Raw genomic sequence first — 26,098 nt, 5'->3', positions numbered from 1 at the left:
TTCTGCATCAGCAAGCAACAGAAGATCTACTTCATGTCAAGTTAAGAAGTTCTCGAAGGCAATGACCCTTTCTGTTGCGGCATGAAGCATTCGAGAACAGCTTCTGCTTCCCGTCATGGGACATGGCTTTAGCTACAGGAGCACCAGCAGCCTTCTGGTGCTTTGCCCAAGTAGCCATCCGTGAAATCTAGACAGCAAGCACTGGCAAGCAGTTCAACCATGGAGAAATCAGATCCAGTGCCAGTCCTGACCTCATCTGCAACACGCAGACACACATTTTCCAAACAAGCATCACTGGTTAGCAACCAGGATAGGGACTGCGGCTAACTGTTTCCCCTCCAGATCCTAAGCCAGCCCTGGGAGGGAAGGAAGTAGAAGAGGAGAGAGGGGGTTATGGACAACTTGATTATCTGCCACTGCCCCGGCTGGGATAAACTCTGTATAGACCACACATTAAGCTTTTAATCTTCCTGGTCTGTGTACCTAGATCCCACGCTGGGCAGTTCAAGATAGACTTTTAATTTTATTTAACGGTCGCATAATGGTAATGTTTCTGGACTAATGATCCAGAGACTCAAGTTCAAATCCCATCATGGAAGCTGGGGAATTTAAATTCAATTAATTAAATAAATCTGGATTTAAAAACTTAATGTCAGTAAAGACGACCATGAAACTATCGGATTGTTGTAAAAACCCATCTGGTTCACCAACGTCCTTTAGGGAAGGAAATTTGCTGTCCTTACGGATGGTCTGGCCTACATGTGAATCCAGACCCTCATCATCATCGTAGGCAGTCCCTCAGAATCGAGGAAGACTTGCTTCCACTACTAAAGTGAGTTCTTTGGTGGCTGAAAAGTCCAACACGAGAGCCACAGAACCTGTCACAGGTGGGACAGACATTCAGGTGCCTTCCGCTGCCTGCACTTGACTTCTTCACGCTTGCAGCATTGAGATTGACTAACTGCCCTCTGAAATGACCTAGTACACCACTCAGTTATAACAAACCGCTACGAGAAACTATGGGCCGAAAATTGTGGCCTCGCCGGGTGCGTACGAAGTGCAAAGTGAGGCCTCGCAAAAGCCGGTTCTCGGGGCACAATGCGTGTGCGCCAAAAACCAGCTTTTCCGATCTGTCAAAATTTCTTCAGACAGATTCGACGCATCCCCGCAGGAAGGACATCCACGACAGAAATTGGATTATTGCCCAACACTTGCCCAGCGAAAGCCCTTCAAACTTTTACGCCTGGTAAAAGCAAACATAGTTTGCGTAACACATTTAAAACATAGGAAAAGGGAGGAACTTAACACAATCACAATCATGAAGGAGGTGATACTCAGTAAGATAATGGGACTAAAGGCAGATAAATCCCCCGGACCTGATAGTTTGCATCCTAGGATCTTGAGAAGTAGCAGCAGGGATAGTGGATGCATTGGTTGTAATTTACCAAAATTCCCTGATTTCTGGGGAGGTCCCAGCAGATTGGAAAACTGCAAATGCAACACCCCTATTTAAAAAAAAAAAGGAGGCAGACAAAAAGCAGCAAACTATAGACCAGTTAGCTTAACATCTGTGGTTGGGAAAATGTTGGAGTCCATTATTAAAGAAGCAGTAGCAGGAAATTTGGAAAAGCAAAATTCGGTCAGGCAGAGTCAGCACGAATTTATGAAGGGGAAGTCATGTTTGACAAACTTGCTGAAGTTCTTTGAGGATGTAACGAACAGGCGGATAAAGGGGAACCAGTGGATGTGGTGTATTTGGACAAGGTGCCACATAAAAGGTGCATGAAACACAAAAGGATAGTATGCAGGTACAGCAAGTGATCAGGAAGGCCAATGGTATCTTGGCCTATATAACAAAGGGGATGGAGTATAAAAGCAGGGACGTCTTGCTACAGCTATTCAGGGTATTAGTGAGGCCACACCTGGAATACTGCGTGCAGTTTTGGTTTCCATATTTACGAAAGGATATACTTGCTTTGGAGGCAGTTCAGAGAAGGTTCACTAGGTTGATTCCAAAGATGAGGGGGTTGACTTATGAGGAAAGGTTGAGTAGGTTGGGCCTCTACTCATTGGAATTCAGAAGAATGAGGTGAGCTTATCGAAACGTGTAAGATTATGAGGGGGCTTGACAAATTGGGCGCAGAGAGGATGTTTCCACTGATGGGGAAGACTAGAACTAGAGGGCATGATCTTAGAATAAGGGGCCGCCCATTTAAAACAGATGAGGAGAAATTCTTCTCTTGAGGTTTGCAAATCTGTGGAATTCGCTGCCTCAGAGCTGTGGAAGCTGGGACATTGAATAAATTTAAGACAGAAATAGACAGTTTCTTAAACGATAAGGGGATAAGGGATTATGGGGAGTGGTCAGGGAAGTGGAGCTGAGTCTATGATCAGATCAGCCATGATCTTACTGAATAGCGGAGCAGGCTCAAGGGGCCGTATGGCCTACTCCTGTTCCTATTTATGTTCTTATTGTTAAAAATGCTGTCCATTAAGACAAGTTCATTTTTAACCCTATTAAAACACATTTAAAAAATTTCCCAATTGTTTTTTTTCTAAAACATTTAATTTCAATTCATTTTAAATATGTGAGGTGTTTTTTTTACATTTATTGTGCTGTGTTTCTTGTTTTATGGGGTTATTGTCATTGATAATGGGAACTCGTACAAACGGGAGTTCCCATTATCAATGAGAGTACTACCTACTCCAGGCCCACGATTGCAACATAGACGTCCGTACGTGGAAGACAAATTCCCGCACGCTGTGCATCGAATGACGGTTTCAGACGTAGTTTTGTAGAATTTTTTCGGGTTGGATGCGTTCATATGAAGGAAGCCTCCGACCGCAATTTTCGGTCCAAGAAGAATAAAACCGGACTGACCACTTGGCATCAACGTTGGCACCGGCTACGGACATGACAACGGCAAACCCAGCCGAGTTGACCCCACAGTCCTCCTCACCAACATCTGGGGAATTGTGCCAAAATTGGGAGAGTTGTTCCACAAACTAGTCAAGCAACAGCCCGACATTCATACTCAGAAAATTTCAGCCAATTGTCCCAGACTCCTCAATCACCATCCCACCGGCAGGACAGGCTATGGGCCCAGACAACATCTCAGCTGGCGGCACAGTGGTATACATTTGGGAGAGTGTGGCCCTGGGAGCCCTCAACATTGACTCCGGACCCCATGAAGTCTCATGGCTTCAGGTCAAGTATGGGCAAGAAAACCTCATGCTGATTACCACTTACGGCCCTTCCTCATCTGATGAATCCCTCCATATTAATCACATGGAAGAAGCACAGAGTAGCAAGAGCACAGAATGTACTCTGGGTGGGGGACTTCAATGTCCATCGTCAAGAGTGATTCGGTAGCATCACTACTGAACGATCTGGCAGAGTCCTGAAGGTGAAAGCTGCCAGACTGGGCCTGCGTGGTGAGAACACCAACACTAGAGAAAAACTTATTCGACCTCACCAATCTACCTGTTGCAGATGCATCTGTCCATGACAACACTGGTAGCAGTGATAACCGCACAGTCATTGTGGAGATGAAGTCCCGTCTTCACACTGAGGATACCCTCCATAGTGTTGTTTGGCATAGTGTTCCATGCTAAATGGAATAGACTCAATAGATCGAGCAGCTCAAAACTGGGCATCTATGAGGCGTTGTGGGCCATCAGCAGCAGCAGAATTGTATTCCACCACAATCTGTAACCTCATGGCCCGGCAGATCCCTCACTCTACCATTACCATAATGCCAGGGGAACCAACCCAGATTCAATGAGCAGTATAGAAGAACTCGCCAGGAGCAGCACCAGGCTGTCCAAAAAATTAGGTACCAACCTGGGGAAGCTGCAACACAGGACTACATGCATGATAAAAAAGCAGAAGCAACAAGCCATAGCCAGGCCTAAGCAATCCCATAATCAACAGATCAGATCAAAGTTCTGCAGTTCTGCCACATCCAGTCGTGGATGGTGGTGCATCATTAAACAACTAATGGGAGGAGGACGCTCCATGAATATCCCCATCCTCAATGATGGCAGAGCCCAACTCGAGTGCAAAAGACAAGGCTGAAGCATTTGCAACCATCTTCAGCCAGAAGTGCCGAGTGGATGGTCCATAATCAGCATCTTCCGGTAGGTCTCCACCATCATAGAAGCCAGTCTTCAGCCAATTCGATTCACTTCACGCGATATCAAGAAACGGTTGAGCGCACTGGATACAGCAACGGCTATGGGCCCCAACATCCCAGCTGTCACGCTGAAAACTCCAGAACGAGCCGCGCCTCTAGCCAAACTGTTCCAGTACAGCTACAACACTGGCATCTACCCAACAATGTGGAAAACTGTCCAGGTATGTCCTGTCCACAAGAAGCAAAACAAATCCAATCCAGCCAATTACCACCCCATCAGTCTACTCTCAATCGGTAAAGTGATGGAAGGTGTCGTCAACAGTGCCATCAAGTTGCACGTACACACCAATAACCTGCTCACTGATGCCACTTTGAGTTCTGCCAGGACCACTCGGCTCCAGACCTCGTTACAGCCGTGATGCAAATATTGACAAAAGAACTGAATTCCAGAGGTGACGCGAGTGTGACTGCCCTTGACATCAAGGCAGCATTTGACAGAGTGTGGCATCAAGGAGCCCTAGTAAAACTGAAGTCAATGGAAATCAGGGGGGAAAACTCACCACTAGCTGGAGTCATAACTAGCACAAAGGAAGATAGTTGTGGTGGATGGAGGTCACAGCCCAAGGACATCACTACAGGAGTTCCTCAGGACAGTGTCCTAGGCCCAACCATCTTCAGCTGCTTCATCAATGACTTTCGCTCCATCAGGAGGTCAGAAGCGGGGATGTTTGCTGATGACTGCATAGTGTTCAGTGCCATTTGCAACTGCTCAGATATTGTAGCACTCCATTCAGGCTTGTGCTAAAAAGTGGTAATATTCGCACCACCCAAGTGCCAAGCAATGACTATCTCCAACAAGCGAGAGTCTAACCACAGCCCCTTGACATTCAACAGCATTACCATCGTCGAATCCCTCACATCAACATCCTGGGAGTCACCACTGACCAGAAACTTAACTGGAGCAGCCACGTAAATACTGTGGCAACAAGGGCAGGTCAGAGGCTGGATATTCTGCGGCAAGTGTCTCACCTCCCGATTCCCCAAAGCCGTTCCACCATCTACAAGCGATAAGTCAGGAGTGTGATGGAATACTCTCCACTTGCCTGGATGAGAGCAGTTCCAACAACACATGCTCAACACCAGCCTAGACAAAGCAGCCCACTTGATTGGTAACCCATCCAACACCTTAAACATTCACTGCTTCCACCACCAACGCACCGTGGCTGCAGTCTGTACCATCTACAAGATGCACTGCAGCAACTTGCTAGGCTTCTTTGGCAGCACCTCCCAAACCAGTAACCTCTACCTCTCTAGAAGGACAAGAGCAGCAGATGCATGGGAGCACCATCACCTCCACGTTCCCCTCCCAAATCACAACATCCTAACTTGGAAATATATCGCCGCTGGGTCAAAATTCTGGAACTCCCTCCTTTCACCACACGGACTGCAGCAGTTCAAGGAAGCAGCTCACTACCAACTTCTCAAGGGCAATTAGGGATGTGCAATAAGTGCTGGCCTTGCCAGCGACGCCCAATCCCATGAACGAATAAAAAATTACAATGGCTATTATTTGCTCCAATAAAGAAATAGCTTGAAGAATAATGCACCCTATTTTAAAAAAAGGAGGCAGACAGAAAGCAGGAAACTATAGACCAGTTAGCCTAATATCTGCCGTTGGGAAAATGCTGGAAACATTATTAAAGAAGCAGTAGCGGGACATTTGGAAAAGCATAATTCAATCAAGCAAAGTCAGCATGGTTTTATGAAAGGGAAATCATGTTTGATAAATTTGCTGGAGTTCTTTGAGGATGTAACAAGCAGGCGAATAAGGGAAACCATTGGCTGTGGTGTATTTGGATTTCCAGAAGGCATTCGATAAGGTGCCACAAGATAAAAGTTCACATGGTTGGGAGTAATATATTAGTTAGTCAATCCTCTATCCATGCTAACAGAAAACAGAGAGTCGGGATAGACTTTTGTCATAAACACTTCAATAATTTAATGGTGGTAAGTTGCTGCAATGTGCAAGGCACTTGTGTAGGTTGCCGTGAGCTGACTATTGTATGTGCCACTTTCCAGCCTCAGCCCGCAGTGTGTTCCTGGCAACCCGATCTTTTTGGCACAGATCTTAGGCTCCACCCCCAAAGCTAAAGGTCAGGCTAGGCGGTGCCAAAATCAACAATTCAAACGGGGAAACTTGGATGATCTTTTTGGGCATAGTTGGGCCCCCAAACAAACGGGCGTAACTTTTCAAGTACGCCAAAAAACAGCTTTCCGGAAAATTGAGCCCATAGTATAAGGGACCGCCCATTTAAAACTGAGATGAGGAATTTCTTCTGAGGGTTATAAATCTATGGAATTCTCTACCCCAGAGAGCTGTGGGGGCTGGGTCATTGCATATATTTAAAGCGGATATAGACAGATTTTTGAGCGATAAGGGAATAAAGGGTTATGGGGAGCAGGCAGGGAAGTGGAGCTGGGTCCATGATCAGATCAGCCGTGATCTTATTAAATGGAGGAGCAGGCTCAAGGGGCCAGTTGGCCGGCTCCTATGCGCCTTCGGCCTCCTGAGGAAGTGTGTTCGAGGCCCTCAAATCTGCCACCAAGCTCGTGGTCTACAGGGCTGTAGTAATACCCGCCCTCCTGTATGGCTCAGAGACATGGACCATGTACAGTAGACACCTCAAGTTGGAGAAATACCACCAACGATGTCTCCACAAGATCCTACAAATCCCCTGGGAGGACAGATGCACCAACATTAGTGTCCTCGACCAGGCCAACATCTCTAGCATTGAAGCACTGACCACACTTGATCAGCTCCGCTGGACAGACCACATTGTCCACATGCCAGACACGAGACTCCCAAAGCAAGCGCTCTACTCCGAACTCCTTCACGGCAAACGAGCCAAAGGTGGGCAGAGGAAATGTTACAAGGACACCCTCAAAGCTTCCCTGATAAAGTGCAACATCCCCAACGACACCTGGCCAAAGACCGCCCTAAGTGAAGGAAGTGCATCTGGGAGCACGCAAAGCATCCAGAGTCTCACTGCCGAGAGCATGCAGAAATCAAGCGCAGGCAGCGGAAAGAGCTTGCGGCAAATCTGTCCCACCCTCCCTTACCCTCAACGACTATCTGCCCCAACTGTGACGGGGACTGTGGCTCTCGTATTGGACTGTTAAGCCACCTAAGGAATCATTTTAAGAGTGGAAGCAAGTCTTCCTCGATTCCGAGGGACTGCCTGATGATGGTGATGTTCAAAGCCTGTTTCATTGCACACAGGCTATATAGCAAATCAATTGAGTGGACACAAAAAAGCCAACCCTTCTCAAAGGACAAATGTTGGTCTATCCATCAAATTCATAGCTGCGGCACTTTAGTATTTGTAATCTAACCGTATACAGCTTCAAAGTATTGTGCAGAATTCTTACTTACAGTATTGAACATTATAGACTTTAAACAGTGTAAAAAATAACCAGGGTCTATATTAATAAAAGCCTAATCATACTATGAGCTGACATGTTAGATATCACTCACTCACCCACTCTGAAGTACTTTGCTGGGAAATTCATCTGTTTTATTTAAATAAAAATTGATTACTTTCTCTACTTTTGTACTCTGTAATTGAGGAAACAGATGATCTTCACCAAGGGCTCTCAAACAGAAGAAGTTAGAGAGCATTTCGCTCGAATTCTATTTCCTTCCTTCCTTACCAAGGGGTTTTAGCCTCAGGATCACCCTATAATGACATTGCTGAGATCAGTCACTTGCAGCTTACAGATAGATCATTATCACACCGCTATATGTGGGAGCTTGCTGTGCGCAAATTGGCTGCTGTGTTTCCAACGTTACAACAGTAACTACACTTCAACAGCTCCTTTGGGATCTAACATGCTGTGCCACCATACTGCTCCTCGATCAGCATTTTTCGTGCTTGTGTTAAACTCGTTACATAAACAACAAACATGTTAGGTACAATATTTATCTTGTGAACTAGAAAGACTGAATCATAGTAACAAGTAGCTTATGACACTGGGCCCATCTGTTAAATAAATGCTGCACACCAACACATAAACCTTGTGTTATAGAAGTTACAGTTTTCTCCTTTATATTGAAATGGACTGATTTCCAGAAATCTTTAAGAACATAACATAAGAAATAGGAACAGGAGTAGGCCATTTGGCCCCTCGAGCCTGCTCTGCCATTTAATAAGATCATGGCTGATCTGATCAAGGGCTCAGCTCCACTTCCCTGCCCGCTCCCCATAATCCTTTATTCCCTCATCACTCCAAAATCTCTCTACCTCTGCCTTAAATACATTCAATGACCCAAACTCCTCAGTTCTCTGGAGCACAGAATTCCACAGATTTTCAGAAGAAATTCCTCCTCATTTCAGCTTTAAATGGGCGATCCCTTATTCTGAGACTATGCCCCCTAGTTTTAGTTCCCCTCTAAGTGAAAATATCCTCTCTGCATCCACCTTGTCGAGCCCCCTCATTATCTTATATGTTTCGATAAGATCGCCTCTCATTCTTCTGAACTCCAATGAGTATAGGCTCAACCCATCTTCATAAGTCAAACCCCCTCATCTCTGGAATCAACCTAGTGAACCTTCTCTGAACAGCCTCTAATGCAAGTATATCCTTCCTTAAATAAAGGAGACCAAAACTGTACACAGAACTCTAGGTGTGGCCTCACCAATAACCCTGTACCATTGAAGCAGGACTTCTCTGCTTTTATACTCCATCCCCCTCGCAATAAAGGCCAACATTCCATTTGCCTTCCTGATTACTTGCTGTACCTGCATACTAACTTTTTGTGTTTATTGCATCAGAACCCCCAGGTCCCTCTGTACTGCAGCACTTTGCAATTTTTCTTCATTTAAACTATAAATTTGCTTTTCTATTTTTTCTGCCAAAGTGGACAATCTCACATTCTCCCACATTATACTCCATCTGCCAAATGTTTTCCCACTCACTTAGCCTGCCTATATCCCTTTGCAGATTTCTTGTGTCCTCCTCACAATTTGCTTTTCCACCCATCTTTGTATCATCAGCAAACTTGGCTACATCCCTTCATCCAAGTCATTAATATAGATTGTAAGTAGTTGAGGCCCCAGCACCGATACCTATGGCACCCCACTAGTTACTAGAAGTTTAAGCAAAAGATTAGACAGGATGCCTTATGGTGGCAAAAACACAAAGGCAGATTATCTGAATGGCAGCAGATTAGGAAAAGGGGAGGTGCAACGAGACCTGGGTGTCATGGTACATCAGTCATTGAAAGTTGGCATGCAGGTACAGCAGACGATGAAGGAGGCAAATGGCATTTTGGCCTTCATAGCTCAGGGATTTGAGTATAGGAGCAGGAAGGTCTTACTGCAGTTGTACAGGGCCTTAGTGAGGCCTCACCTGGAATAGTGTGTTCAGATTTGGTCTCCTAATCTGAGGAAGAACATTCTTGCTATTGAGGGAGTGCAGCAAAGGTTCACCAGACTGATTCCAGGGATGGCAGGACTGACATATGAGACGACACTGGATCGACTGGGCCTGTATTCACTGGAGTTTAGAAGGATGAGAGGGAATCGCATAGAAACATAAAATTCTGACGGGACTGGACAGGTTAGATGCAGGAAGAATGTTCCTGATGTTGGGATTAGTCCAGAACCAGGGGTCACAGTCTAAGGGTAAGGGATAAGCCATTTAGGACCGAGATGAGGAGAAACATCTTCACTCAAGAGTTGTTAACCTGTGGAATTCTCTACCGCAGAGAGTTGTTGATGCCAGTTCGTTGGATATATTCAAGGCGTTAGATATGGCCCTTACTGCTAAAGAGGTCAAGGGGGTATGGAAAAGGGGTACTGAGGTGAATGATCAGCCATGATCTTATTGAATGGTGGTGCAGGCTTGAAAGGCTGAATGGCCTACTCCTGCACCTACTTTCTATGTACTGTATCCAAAAAGTCTTTTTGCCACCTACGTGACTAACAGTGTGCACTTCCATTATAGCATTGAGATTCAAATTTCCAACGGCATAGCATTTATGCACAGTCCTGGTGAGCATTACCACAGCAAAAATCAATAGTTATAAAGTGGAAAGCAGTTCTCGACTCACTCTGGAATTCCATTATAAATCATCTCAACTAAACTACACTGAAAACAAGGCTGGTAATTTTTTATTTAAAGTACTGTATTACAAAAGGGCCATCACGTAAATTGACTTTTGAGAAAGTTACATCCCAAGCGGCTGTGGAAAGCCCTACACTTCCAGAAACCGTTTGATAGGGCTGCTCCACAAGCTTATGGCAATGGGTATCTTCGGAATATCCCGAAGCGGATAAGATGCTGTCTTTAATGTTGGCTGCGTCAGCTGTGAGGTTGTGTCAGCCAGTGCCACAATGGGTATCACTGTCACCTCGGAGTCAGAAGGTTGTGGGATCTTGAGCACAAAAAAAAAATCTAGGCCAACACTCCAATGCAGTGCTGAGGGAATGCTGCATTGTCAGAGGTGCCGTCTTTCAGATGAGACATTAATTAGAGGGCCTGTCTGCTCTCGTGGAATAAAGATCCCATGGCACTGTAACGAAGAGGAGCTGGGGAGTTATCCCGTGTCCTGGCCAATATTTATCCCTCAATTAATATAACAAAAACAGATTATCTGGTCATTATCACCTTGCTGTTTATGGGAGCTTGCTTGTGCGCAAATTGGCTGCCATGTTTCCTACATTACAACAGTGCCTATACTCCAAGAGTACTTAATTGGCTTAAAGTGCTTTGAGATGTCCGATGGTTGTGAAATGCGCTATATAAATCCAAGTTTGTCTTTCTTTTTAAAAAAAGGAAGCAGTGGGTACTAGTCAGGGGATTGATAGCAAAGCTAGTTGGTCAAATTTGTAGAGGATATAAAACTAGCAACAAGTCTGACACTACAGCCAAACAGTTAGAGGTTACCTAGACAGTATTTGTAAATCAGTAGAACTATAGCAGATAAAATTTAGTAAGTGCAAAGCGGGAATTAAACAAGAGACAATAAATACTCTCAAACTGGCTGGGCGAAGACATGAAAGAGATCTGGTAATGATAGTAGACAAAACGGACCACGTTCAACCATGATACAGCAGCAATCGACAAAGCAAACAGAATGTTCCACAATCATACCAAATCAACAGAATGCATGTCTGAGACAGTCATGCTGAAAGCTCTATCGCACTCTGGTAAAGCCACGCCTTGAATTCTGTATTCAGTTCTGGTCAACAAGACCCCAAAACCATCACCGCCCTGGAAGCAGGGCACAAAAGAGTCACAAAGAAAAACCCTCGTGTCAGAGAACCAAGTTACAGGTAGAAAAGATTATACTCCTCAACTTGAATGGAGCTGAAAGAGAAGGGGACCTTGTTAAAAGTATAAGATACCAAGTGAAATCGACGACCTCTCCTCTCCTCTCCTCACCCCAAGCAAAATTTTAAGTTAAGTGAAGAATGCAGGAACTAGCCCTAGGAACAAATTGGTAATAAACAAATTCAGCATCTATGTCAGGAAGAACTTCTTCAAATAAGCAGTGATCAATACTTGGAATGGTCATCTGGGCAAGTTAATAGAGGCAAAAAAAAACTCGAGTCTGTGATTGGGGGTGTGGGGAGGGAATCAGGTTCTGTGGAAGGATTAGCTCAGTAGGCCAAATCACTTCCCTAATCCGTATTTAGCTTTGTGGTCAGAAAATCCACCGGGTGAAATCAGAAATGTCAATATCCAACAGGCTGACATACATGGAGTGTCATCATTTTTAGAAGTAATCGTTTTGGACTGCTGAAAACAATTTAAAAATTCATAAAATTACAGCCAATGTTATGACATGTTAAGTTGGATCTGTGCAATTTGGCCAGCGAGTGTGTCCTCCGTAATCCTTTCTAGTAGCAGAAATTTCTGGCAAGATTGTTTCTTGTGCATGTAAATTGGGATATTGTAATCATTTCCCTACATCCCTTTCCTCTTTACCTGGCTTAGAACATGAAAAATAACACCTATTTACACAGGACAGATCAGTTATGCAGGCATCAATTCAGGATGGCAAAGAATTTTGTGTTAGCTATCAGTGGGCCCACAACGGGGAGGAGTGGGGAAATATCACACTTCAGGAGAACACAGTGGGGAGAGAAAAGCACAACAACTATAAATCACAGAAATAGATGTAAAACATTGGACCACTGAAGCAGACAACTGCAGCAGAGATACGAGAGATGTGATACAGATGCCAACCATAAAGGAACTGCCATTACCAATGGTTCATCTTTCAATAAATAGGGAGAGCTGTTCTAGAATAAATCCTGGGTGATATATCTCTTCATATTAGGTCACCATTGGAAATCATTAATGATAAAATGATATTCAAAAGATAAATAAAAAATAATGTAATCCTTTCTTTGGGGAGCAGTTAACACTTTAAATTATTCCGGAAAAGATTGATCTAAAGGTACTATATTAATGCAAATTGATATATTTTAGATACAGATTGGTTTTTTATTTGATTAGTCACAATACAATATAACACATTTTGACACCGTCTGCTTCATGAATCTGCTGAAGCCTTTCATGTTCTTTGAGAGATTACTCATTGGCATATCCCTCCTTGATCTTTGAACAGGCTTGCTCACTCATTATAGACATCTTCATCTCTAAATATCGGGTATATCAACTCTCAGCGCCCCTATCCCATCATGACCCAACAGTGAGAGGCCTCCCATGCGGAGTGTGGAGGGATCAGTCTGGGTCCCTCACATTAACTGGAGATCCAGGAAGCAAAAGAGTAACGCAGGTGTTAAAAGTCAGCTTGTATCCAACTGATGGTTGCATCAAAATAATATACATTTCTACTCCATGGGTCCAATTTTGAACAACTATGGTTTCCTTTGGAAGTGCGTAGAGAAATGATGGGTTTATACACAAAATCCAGTTTTTTTTTAAATCAATGAAGATTAAATGAAACGAAGTACATGAAACATATGCTAATTAAAAGGAGCACTGAAGAAAGAAAAGGAGGGATATGCCAATGAGTAATCTCCCATAAGAACATGAAAGGCTTCAGCAGGTTAATGAAGCAGACAGTGTGTCAAAATGTTTTATATTGTGTGACTAATCATATTTTAGATACAGACTTGATTTTTATATCAATTTGCATTAATTTTAGCATAGAAAAACATCCCACTTCAGAGGTGTGTGTGCGTGGGGGGGGGGGGGGGGGGGGAAGCAAGATTAAAAAGCTTGGTAGGAGTAGTTAAAAGATAGAAGGAGGTGGAGAGGCAGTGAGAATGAGGGACTTCCAGAGAATATGACTCAGACAGCTAAAGCACAGCCACTATTGGTACAGCAAAAGGATGGGTGCACAAAAGGTCAGAGTCAGAGGAACTGAGAGTTCAGGGGGTTGTAGGACTGGAGGAGGTTTCAGGGATAAAGTGGGGCAGTCTATTGAGGGATTTAAACAAAAGGATGAGAATTTTAAATTTGAGGTGTTGAGTACCAGCAAGAAGAGGGGAGGGGAGAGAGGGCGGGGGGGGAGGGGGAAGAGATGATGGGCAAGCAAGACTTGGTGCAGAATACAGATACGGGTAGCAGTTTTGGATAAAATATTATGGAGGGTCGTCAACCAGAAGAGCATTAAAGTAACTGCTTCTGTAGAGCTAGGAATTGCAATAAATATTCAAAAATAAAACTGCTTTCCTACAGGACACAAACTATTCAATGCCAGTTTTCAGTTTACTCACCTGAAAGCTTTTATTCTTTCCCCGAGAGGCTACATCAGATGGATAAATTAGATCACCCAGTGTGCTAGAGGTATTGCTTTATGCTCTACCTGTTGCCACATATTGCAAGTGTCAACCTGGCTCAAATGGTAGTACTTTTGCCTCAAGTCCCATTACAGGACTTGAGCACATAACCTAGGTTGACACTTTAGTGCAGTATTGAGGAAGTGCTGCAGAGCTGGAGCTGGTCTTTTGAAGGAGACGTTAAACCAAGAACCATTTTGCTTGTTCAGTTGGACAGTAAAAGATCCCAAGGTACTCAATATCTGGCCAACATTCATCTCTCAACCAACACCACCAAAACAGATTAACTGGTTTTTCAGCTCACTGCTGTTTGAGACCTTGCTGTGTGCGGACACATAACACTGACCACACTTCAAATATACTTAATTGGCTGTGAAGCACCTCAGGATATTCAGAGGATGTGAACGACACTATATAAATGCAAGTTATTTTTTTTTTAAATATCCCATTATCTGCTTTTCATTGCCTTCTTCATCCTTGAGTGATTTTATTATTTTTTTTTAAAACTGAAGTGAGCTCTCGGGATGCATGCTCCTTTTAAATTTATCTTGTGAATTTTTGGGAAACCCTACCCCATAATGTGATCTGATCACTAAACTAAGTCAGCACGCTGGATCTTGTGCGAGTTCATAGAAGTACCACCATAAACTTCCAGTTGGCTGACAGAGGTGGTGACCACTTTGGGGGGGGGGGGGGGGGGGGGGGAAAGAGAAGAAAAGAACCTTCATGGAGTTTGAAAAAAAACCAAGATGGATGAAGGTCATGAGAGACTTATGGGTCATAAAAGTATAAAATAATTTTAAAATATTTATTATAGGGAGATTCTGGACTAAAAATGTCAAAAATTAGAAAGATGATTTAAAACATGGATTTTATTTCACTAATACAAATCTAAAGGATATTTTAAAGCAAACAATAATTGTGATGGCACAATGGACTAGGATACTAACACACTAAACCATAGAAACAGTAGGAATAGGGTTCAGACCAGTGATTCACGACTTCTAGCATTACTGACCATTCCCAAATGAGAGGCATCAGGTGGAGACCTTGCTCATACGGAGGACGCAATAAGACAACAGCCTACTCATCTTGGGATATTTTCACACAATGTATACTGTGACACACATCACAAGGAATACACATAGCATGCAAGGACCTACAGAAGGAAGAGAGTCGATGGTAAATATCAATAACCTAGAAAAAAAAATGAAATTGTTGTTCATAATTGGAAAGAAGGCAAGTCTTCCTGTAGTATTTTACCCTTCACTGTTTTGCCAAAACTCCTACTTTTATTTTGTCAAGCAAATTTCAAGATTGTTTTCTCCACAAATCCAAGTCATCTATATAAACCAAAAAATGGACCCAGCACCTAATGCTTTGTACACCACTTCCAACCCTTCGCCAATCTGAACAACACCCACTTACCATAACTGTTTTATGTCCACAACCGACTTTTTATCCAAGCTACTGTATTTCCTCCAATACTACACACTTGAACGTTTCAAACATGCATCTTGTGATACACTTTATTGTATGCCTTCTGAAAATCCATGTATACTACAGCGACTTCATTCCATTTAGCAATCTAATCAGTCATTACAAAAAACAAATTTGTCAATTTGACTCGCCTTTAACAAATCCAAGGTGGCTATCCTTCATTAACCCTTGCATTTCTTTAAGTGATACTAATTTTATCTGAAGTCATAGATTACAAGAGTCTACCCACAACTGACTGGTCAGAGTTAACCAGGTTACTCTGCTCCTGTATGTGCGCAGACGCAGGCACAGCCGCGTACTGTAGCTCGACGACAGAGGTTGGGGTGGTCTTGGACCTGGCGTGGAAACAATGAAGGTTGAACAGGTTCCCACTGGTTTTGTAGTTTAATTCCACTCCAGCGGGGAGCTTACTGACTGTGAGGTGGAGCATGGCAGCAAGAAAGATTGAGAAAAGGGTCAGGGCGATGATGCAGCCCTGTTTGACGCCGGTCTGGACTTGGATTGGGTCTGTAATGGACCCGCTGGTAAGGATCACGGCCTGCATGTCGTCATGGAGCAGGCGGAGGATGTTGATGAACTTTTGGAGGCATCCGAAACGGAGAAGGACGCTCCATATACCCTCGCAGTTGACAGTGTCAAAAGCCTTTGTAAGGTCGAAGGCGGCCATGCGGCAAACGAGCCAAAGGTGGGCAGAGGAAACGTTACAAAGGCACCCTCAAAGTCTCCCTAAGTGCAACATTCCCACTGACACTTGAGAGTCCCTGGCCAGAGACCACCCTAAGTGGAGGAAGTGTATACGGGAGGGCGCTGAGCACCTCGAGTCTCATCCGCAAGAGCATGCAGAAAACAAGTGCAAGCAGCAGAAAGATCGTGCAGCAAAACAGTCCCACCCACCCCTTCCCACAACGACTATCTGTCCCACCTACGACAGGGACTGTGGTTCTCGTATTGGACTGTTTAGCCACCTAAGGACTCATGTTAAGAGTGGAAGCAAGTCTTCCTCGATTCCGAGAGACTGCCTATGATGGATGACTCTGCTCCTGTTCTGACAAACGGTCATCAACCTGAAACGTTAACACTGTTTCTCTCTGCACAGATGCTGCCTGACCTGCCGACTATTTCCAGCATTTTCTGTTTTTATTTCCAACATCGACAGTATTTTGCTTTTGTATTCTGCTCTGATCATGAACAAGGGTGTTACAGCAGCAACTTCATGAACAAGGATGTTACAACAGTTACTCTCCAGTCTTGTGACAATTTGCATATTTACAGAGGATTTAAAACTTTTGGCAGAGCCTCATCTATCTCCTCTATAATTTCTTTCAACAGGCGAGCGGCATGCCATCCAGAGCATACCACTGACCGAGTTTTTCAGAACCAATTTCCTTTCCAAGTTACCTCAAATTAATTGTTCATCCTCATTTGTAAAAAAAGATACGATATTTATTTAATATACCTCGACCATATCTTTATCCTACACAAGTAGATTCCCTCCTTCATCCTACCTTAACTTTTTTGTTAAACATGCTTATAAAAGCCCTATTTCCTTTTTATATATCATCTGCTAGTCTTTTCATATTCCTATTTAATTTTCTTCACCTTCGCACTATATAAATTCCTCATGAATATCTTTAGCATTGGTAGCCCTAACTTGATCAACTATCTTCCTTTTCAGTTTCAGTTTCATTTTAATTTTTTTTTATTTATCCACTCTACACCTTAAGAATATATTTATTTTTCACACTGTGCATCTCAGATTTGAAAAACATTGATTTGTCAAACTGTTTAATATTACTGCCCAGTTAATTTAAGCCAGATCCTGCAGATGGCACAGGAAGCAATCCAGAGATTACCACCTTTGGAGGTATTGTGTCTAATTTTTTTTTACACTGCCTTTCAAGATCTCAAACATACTTCTATGTACGTCAGTGGTTTCAATATGAACCACAACCTTTGGTTGCTCTCACACCCATTCCCCAACATTCTTCATCCTGGCACCAAGGAGGCAACATCCATTCAGAGCTCTCAGTCATCCATTGCAAAAACTGTCATCTAGACTCACGACAACCTCATACTTGTCCAACATTTTATAGGTATTGGGATAGTTCAAGTAACGCAGGGGTTCCACTCACTCGAGTCCCATTTCCCTCTGCTACACCGAAAAATGATGATCCCCACCTCCTGTACTGTCTAGCATTGTCTTTTGGGTGACAATAAACTGGACAACACGATCCAGAAATCCCCGTCATCCTTTCTGATGCTACCGAGCGTGATGAATTTTTGCTCTCACAGAGCTCCTCTGCTCCAGAGACACAATGAAGACACTTGGTGCAAATGTACTACTCTTGGATACACAGAGGAACTTACAGGGTACATAAGAGAGAAACTATTCCTGCTGGTTAGGGAGTCCAGAACTAGGGGACATAGCCTCAAGAGCCAGATCTTTCAGGAGTGAAGTTCAGAAACACTTTTACACACAACAGGAGGTTGAAGTTGGGAACTCCTCTGCAAACTGCATTTGTAAATTTTAAATCTGAGATCGATAGAACACAAGGACTAGGAGCAGGAATAGGCCATAGGGCCCTTCGAGCCTACTCCTCCATTTCAACAAGATCATGGCTGAACTTCTACATTAACTCCACTTTCTCACCCGATCCCCATATCCCTGAACTCCCTTTGTGCCCCCAAAATACTAACAAACTGAGAATTGAATATACTGATTGGAATTCTCAACCTCAAAGGGCTGTGGATGCTCAAAGATTCACAATCTTATGAGTGAAGAAATTTCTCCTCATCTCCGACCCCTTATCCTGAGACTATGACCCCTAGTTCTATTCTCTCCAGCCAGGGGAAAACAGCCTCTCAGCATCTACCCTATCAAGCCTAAGAATTTTATATGTTTCAATGAGATCGCCTCTCTTTCTTCTAAACGACAGAGAATATAGGCCCATTCTCTGCAATCTCTCAAGACCAACCCCTCATCCCAGGAATCAGTCAAGTGAACCTTTGAAGTACCCCCCCCTAAGGCAAGTATATCCTTCCTTAGGTAAGGAGACCAAAACAGTACTCCAGGTGTGGTCTCATAAAGGCCCTATACAGGTGCAGCGCCTAAAATCCGGAACCCTCGAGACCAAGATCGTTCCGGATTCCGGGCTTTCGATTTGCTTTCCGACGTCGCGAATCATGAAGCACCCGAGCCCAAGTTCGGGTATTTCCGGATTTCGGAACATCAGAAATGGAGGGGGGTAGATTCCCGCCAAGGAGCTGTTGGGGCCATCCGGCCCTGCCGAGGAGGTTGTTGCCAGGCGGGCGAAGCCCCGCCGAGAAGGTCGCCGGGCGGGCCAGTGAGAAGGTCCAGAGGTAAAGGTAGCGGCGATGAGGTGGGCGGGGCGAGGCGAGGCCCGAGGTCAGGATTCTGGACGACCCTCCCACCGATTGTCCCGGAACTCCAGATTCTCTACGCTGCATCTGTATATATAACCGCACATAGAAACATAGATGCAGGAGTAGGCCATTTGGCCCTTCGAGCCTGCACCACCATTCAATAAGATCATGGCTGATCATTCACCTCAATACCCCTTTCCTGCTTTCTCTCCATACCCCTTGATCCCTTTAGTCCATTCCAATGAAGGCTAAAATATTATATGCCTGCCTAATTGCTTGCTGTACCTGCATGTTAACTTTGTGATTCGTGTACAAGGACACCCAAATCCCTCTGAATACCCTATACCAACATTTACTAGTCTCTCACCTTTAAGTTAACCAAAGGTATTAAGAGATATGGGGAAAAGGCGTGTATATGGAGTTAGGTCACAGATCAGCCATGATCTCACTGAATGGCAGAACAGGCTCGAACGGCTAAATGGCCTACTCCTGTTCTTATGTTGCTATGATTCATCATGGTCCACATATCACACGCCAAACACTGAGCATTGCCTGCACAGTCCTCACTTTGCGTCTAACTTAACAGTAGGTAGTGTTAGCCTGAACTCCCACGAGCATCAACCTGCTCTTACCCACCTTACACAAGTGTTAATTTTCCTGCGCAACAGAACATCACGGCTGATAACCTTCAAGAGAGAATTGTCCGAGAACAGATAATCACAGCTCTTATTAAAAGATTAGTTACCTATATCTACCTCAAAACAGCTCACATTTAAGGCATCACAAATATAAATTGCTGCATTATGAAGTAAATAAAAATAAAATATGTAAACTGTCACTAATTATGACCCAATCACTCCAACTGAAGTTATACTCCGCACACTTCTGGTGTTATACAAAAGAAAGAAGAGACTTGGATTTACATAGCGCCTTTCACGACCACCGGATGTCTCAAAACGCTTTACAGCCAATTAAGTACTTTTGGAGTGTAGTCACTGTTGTAATGTAGGAAACGCAGCAGCCAATTTGAACACAGCAAGCTCCCACAAACAGCAATGTGATAATGACCAGATAATCTGTTTTTTGTTATGTTGATTGAGGGTTAATAAATTGGCCAGAACACCAGGGATAACTCCCCTGCTCTTCTTCGAAATAGTACTATGGGATCTTCTACGTCCACTTGAGAGCAGACAGGTCCTCGGTTTAGCGTCTCATCCGAAAGACGGCACCTCCAACACTGCCTCAGTGCTGTACTGGAGTGCCAGCCTAGATTTTTGTACTCGGGTCTGAGTTGGACTTGAACCCACAACCTTCTGACTGAGAAGAGCGTTCTACCCACTGAACCACTGGCTGTGTCTAAGATTACAACAATTTGCATTAACATCGTACGTTTAGCGTAGTGAAACGTCCCAAGACGCTTCTCAGGAGCATTATGAGATTTTTAAAAATTGACACCGAGCCACATAAGTAGAAATTAGCACAGGTGACCAAAAGCTTACATAAGAACACAAGAACGTAAGAAATAGGTGCAGGACTAGGCCACCAGCTCCTCGAGCCTGCTCCACCATTTAATAAGATCACGGCTGATCTGATCATGGACTCAGCTCTACTTCCCTGCCCACTCCCCATAATCCTTTATTCACTTATCGCTCAAAAATCTGTCTATCTCCACCTTCAATATATTCAATGACCCAGCCTCCACAGCTCTCTGGGGCAGACTATTCCATAGATTTACAACCCTCGGAGAAGAAATTCCTCCTCATCTCAGTTTTAAATGGTCAGCCTCTTATTCTGAGACTATATCCCCTAGTTTTAGTTTCCGCTATGAGTGGAAATATCCTCTCTGCATCCACCTTGTCGAGCCCCCTCATTGTCTTATATGTTTTCGATAAGATCACCTCTCATTCTTTTGAACTCCAATGAGTAGAGGCCCAACCTATCTTCATAAGTCAACCTCCTCATCTCCGGAATCAACCTAGTGAACCTTCTTGGAACAGCCTCCAATGCAAGTATATCCTTTCTTAAATACGGAGACCAAAACTGTATGCAGTACTCCAGGTGTGGCCTCACCAATATCCTGTACAATTGTAGCAGGACTTCTCTGCTTTTATACTCTATCCCCCTTGCAATAAAGGCCAACATTCCATTTGCCTTCCTGATTACTTGCTGTACCTGCATACTAACTTTTTGTGTTTCATGCACAAGGACCCCCAGGTCCCTCTGTACTGCAACACTTTGCAATTTTTCTCCATTTAAATTATAATCTGCTTTCTATTTCTTCTGCCAAAGTGGATACCCTCACATTTACTCCCTCTGCCAAATTTTTGCCCACTTAGCCTGTATATATCCCTTTGTAGATTTTTTGTGTCCTCCTCAGAATTTGCTTTCCCACCCATCTTTGTATCATCAAAAGCTTGGTCAAAGAGGTATGTTTTAAGGAGCATCTTGGAGAAGAGAGGTAGAGGGGTTTAGGAAGGGATAGTTTGCCTTTGTCACAGTCACAAAAGATGTCATTTGTGTCTAAGATTGACAACTTGCTAGAGTTCAAATTTATACACAGTCTCAACTTACACAATAAGCTCATCTTCCAAGGAAAAAGACTGGAAGGGAACAGCTAATCACAGCTCTTTTGTAACCAATAATCTATTAATAAATAAATTAACTTGCATTTATACAGCACCTTTCACAGCCTCAGAATGTCCTAAAGTGCTTCACAACCAACAAAGTACTTTAAATGTAATCACTGCTGTAATGTAGGTAGACCGCCCTAAGTGGAAGAACAACACCCGGGAGGGTGCTGAGCACCTCATGTCTCGTCGCCGAGAGCATGCAGAAAGCAAGTGCAGGCGGCAGAAAGAGCGTGCGGCAAACCAGACTCCCCACCCACCCTTTCCTTCAACGACTGTCTGTCCCACATGTGACAGAGACTGTAATTCCCGTATTGGACTGTAGAGTCACCTGAGAACTCACTTTTACAGTGGAAAAAAGTCTTCCTTGATTTCGAGGGACTGCCTTTGACGATGATGATTTAGGTAGATGCAAAAGCCAATATTTACATCGCAATGAGATAAATGACCAGAAAATGTGTTTTTAGTGGTATTGCATTCAGGGTAAACGTTGGCCAGGAGACATAGAAAATAGGTGCAGGGGTAGGCCATTCAGCCCTTTGAGCCTGCACCACCATTCAAGATGATCATGGCTGATCCTTCACCTCAGTACCCCTTTCCTACTTTCTCTCCATACCCCTTGATCCCTTTAGCCATAACCAACTCTCTACTGAATATATCTAACGAACTGGCATCAACAACACTCTGCGGAAGAGAATTCCACATGTTAACAACTGAGTGAAGAAGTTTCTCCTCATCTCGGTCCTAAATGGCTTACCCCTTATCCTAAGACTGTGACCCCTGGTTCTGGACTTCCCCAACATCGGGAACATTTTTCCTGCATCTAACCTGTCCAGTCCCGTCAAAATGTTATATGTTTCTATGAGATCCCCTCTCATTCTTCTAAATTCCAGTGAATATAAGCCTAGTCGATCCAGTCACTCCTCATATGTCAGTCTTGCCATCCCAGGAATCAGTCTGGTGAACCTTCGCTGCACTCCCTCAATAGCAAGAATGTCCTTTCTCAGAGTAGGAGACCAAAACTGAACATAATATTCCAGGTGAGGCCTCACCAAGGCCCTGTACAGCTGCAGCAAGACCTCCCTGCTCCTATACTCAAATCCCCTAGCTATGAAGGCCAACAAGCCATTTGCCTTCTTCACCGCCTGTTGCACCTGTATGCCAACCTTCAATGACTGATGCACCATGACACCCAGGTCTCATTGCACCTCCCCTTTTCCTAATCTGTCGCCATTCAAATAAGAGACCAGGAGAACTCCCCTGCTACTCTTCAAATGGTGCCATGGGATCTTTTACATCCACCTGAGGGGGTAGTCTGGACTTTGGTATATAATGCTAGCCAAAAGTCAACAGCGCTGTACCAGCCTAGATCCAAGATCATTGCCAAAAAAGCAAGGGGAGATGGGATGCATTGTCTGAAAGAATCGGAAAGCAGATTCAATAGTAACTTTCAAAAGGAAATTGGATATGTAGTTAAAAAGGAAACATTTTTAGGGTTATGGGGAAAGAGCAGGGGAGTGGGACTAATTGGAAGCTATCAGAGAGCTGACACAGCCACAATCGTCTTCTTCTATGATGTATCTATCATTCAAGTTTTTTTACTATGTTTACAAAACATCAAAGCAAGTTATATAATTCATGCTGGAAGCAATGTCCCTTCTGTCCCTTCCTTGAATCTTTAACATTTCTCAGACACATTGATGACTTTATTTAAAAAAGTTATTGGCACAGACACACATATCTATTTAAGGATCTAGGATTTTATGACTTAATTAGGAGTGTTTAGGTAAACAGAGTTAATCATAGTAACAAAGCAACTTTAAATATCCCCTCCAGTTAATCAAACCAGACACCATTCGAAGAGGGGCAGGGGTATTCTGTGTCCTGGCCAATATTTCTCCAACATCATTAAAACAGATAATCTGTCCAATCGAATCTGGTCATTGCTGAGAGATTTTGCAGTGCACAAATTGGCTACCATGTTTCCCCACATCAAAACTCCAAATGTACTTCATTGGCTGTAAAGCTCTTTGGTATGTCCCGAGGTCGTGAATGGCACTATTTCTTTCTAAACAGTTTATCATCAGCGTATTCCATTTGTGCCATTTTATGATTTAATATTCCCTCACACCTCCCCCTACCACACAGATTGCAACATCACTAAAGAGTTACAGTTTTTAAATTTTAAAACATCTTAATACTTCCCAATTGTTACGTGCTCAGGTCAAGAGGCAACTGTTGCTGTAACCAGGGGCAGACATGCAAGAATGCCAGTTCTGATGAACACATCAGTCAGCATCTGTGGAAAGAACATAAGCTCAGCTGTCTGCTCTACAGATGCTGACTCACCTGTTGAGTATTTTCATTTTTTTTTGCTTTCTGTTTCAAACATTAGCACGCTGGACTTCTCTGCTTGGACAAAGGTAACTAAGCATAATGTAGCTGATCTGACAATCGGAAGGTGGGTAGAACTACACTTAAGGGATCCAATCTGGATAACAAGTGAGAGGGTGGAAATACAGTTAGCTGTGTCTGCTGAAGCTAAGCTGGTCTGAACAGAGGAGGGAGTGAGGAAAGAAATGAACAAGCATTGCTACTGCAGCCACGAACCTGACCACAGGACGAAACACAGTTGTGGTCAACCTGAGAGGCAGTTATAGTCAACCTGAGAAATAAGAAAAGATTTCACCGCTTTCTTTCTCTAAAAAAGTTTGACAACATTGAAGTTTCACCATCACTGAATCACTCACTAGTCATTAAGCTACAGCACTTAACACGTTTTGAATTTTGTTTGGTTTGTTTACAGACACAAGGTTTGGGTATAGTAAAGAAATGTGAAGACACATTTTGGCTTTGAGAAACAGTAATATTCTGACAGCATTCATTCTCATTTAGCAGACCTGTGGGATGAGATACTCCATAACTGTACAGCATGCCATTTGACTGTAATTTTAGTAGTACTGCGGCCCAGCACAAGATCTGATTTTTTTAAACCACAAGTATTTTGGGCGTCGTATTTCAATTAGCTTCGTCTTCGATATATTTCAAACACAGCAAATCCAAACCAACAAACGTCGAGGAACAAATATTTAACATGCACACAAACAAAACACGCATTGTGGCCACTGATATTTTATAAACATATGCAAATGACAAAGAATTGTTTCTATAAACATGACAAGTGTTACACAAGAAAGAAAAGGCTCTCAATCGCTGAGGAGGAAGGGGAGAAATGCCGTGTTCGGCCTTTCAATGAATCCGAGCCACGGTCTAAAGGAGTCAGCTAAAACTGCCCCCACCCCAAAAAGTTTATAAAAACGACTGCGCAGGAGGAGGAAGGGCCACAGGCCAGGCCAGCCTCCCGCCACTACCCAAACAATAAACAGCCAACACTTCCAGCAAGACTGGGAGGTTGGATAGGTTTCTGCCCCAATGTTGCTGATTTGGTCAAGCGGCTCGAGGAGGGGGGGGGGGGGGTCAAGCGGCCCAAGGAGGAGGGAGTCAAGGGGCTCGAGGAGGGGTTGGTCAAGGGGCTCGAGGAGGAGGTGGTCAAGGGGCTCGAGGAGGGGGTGATCAAGGGGCTCGAGGAGAGGAGGGGGTGATCAAGGGGCTCGAGGAGAGGAGGGGGTGGTCAAGGGGCTCGAGGAGGGGAGGGGGCGGTCAAGCGGCCCAAGGAGAGGGCTCAGGCGGCCCGTGAGGAAAGCGATGGGCTCGAGGCTCACCCACCACCAACTCCAGGGGAAAATATCGGCACCCGCCCTGGCTCCCTCTCTCCCACTCCCCCTTGCCTTACCTGTCAATACAAGCTGTGGGCGCCGGCGCGGCACTGTAAATAATAAACAGACGGCGGAGCAGGCCACATGAGGGTGGAGGGGACACCGCGTCACCAGAGAAACCGCACTGCCTCCGCCCGCCCAGCGCATCTGTCAATCACCCGGGGGCGGCCGCCCCGCCCTGTTCCCCACCCTGACATCGGATTGGTTGATTCTCAAAACCCCGCCCTTTATCCACCCCCCCTGTCCAGCGCTCGCGCGCGCCCCTGTCAATCACCCGGTGGGGAGAGGCTGCCCCGCCCCATTTCTCAGGGTGACATCGGATTGGTTGATTCTCCAGACCCCGCCCAGTGCCCGCGCAAATCTGTCAATCACCTGTGAAGTCGGCCCCGCCCCGTTTCTCAGGGTGACATCGAATTGGTTGAGACCCCAGCCCGTCCTCTTGCCATTGGTCCGCCACACACAGCTGGAGTGGACACGGGAGGCACCGTCCTCCACCTCAGGGTGGTGCACGGCCCGGAGCTGCAGATGGTGAAATGGATCAGCAAGCGCGTTCAGTCCTCCATCTGGAAACACTCCACCACTTTGCAATGATTCCAGTCTTTCTTTTTGCTTCCACTGTGCTGGCCACATCTGTCCCATCTGTTAATCACTCCTTATCTGAATAACCTCCTGAAACTTACTTAACAACAACTACAATTTGCATCATCATCATCATAGGCGGTCCCTCGAACGAGGATGACTTGCTTCCACAAGAGTTCACAGATGTTTCAATGAAGGGCCCGATGTTCCAGTCCTGAACTCCAGTTGAGGGGGTGGAAGGTGCCTGTGCGTGAATTTTTTTAACGTGTGGTGACCGT

General features: G+C 44.4%; 1 protein-coding gene across 2 annotated transcripts in view; it reads right to left on the bottom strand.

Moving 5' to 3' along the window:
• The window catches only part of rnf13 (ring finger protein 13), a 301,732-nt gene extending 276,345 nt beyond the window's left edge, over positions 1 to 25,387 (bottom strand). For both annotated transcript variants that reach the window (XM_070883720.1, XM_070883721.1), the window contains exon 1: positions 25,259 to 25,387. The gene's annotated coding sequence lies outside the window, so the exon portion shown is untranslated. The remainder of the gene's footprint in view (positions 1 to 25,258) is intronic.
• Positions 25,388 to 26,098: the final 711 nt, after the last annotated feature.

The sequence above is a fragment of the Pristiophorus japonicus genome, chromosome 6 (assembly GCF_044704955.1).
Source record: "Pristiophorus japonicus isolate sPriJap1 chromosome 6, sPriJap1.hap1, whole genome shotgun sequence".
NCBI classification, from domain to species: Eukaryota; Metazoa; Chordata; class Chondrichthyes; family Pristiophoridae; genus Pristiophorus; species Pristiophorus japonicus.
Note: the sequence above shows the minus strand (reverse complement) of the source record. Positions and strands in the feature narration are given on the sequence as shown.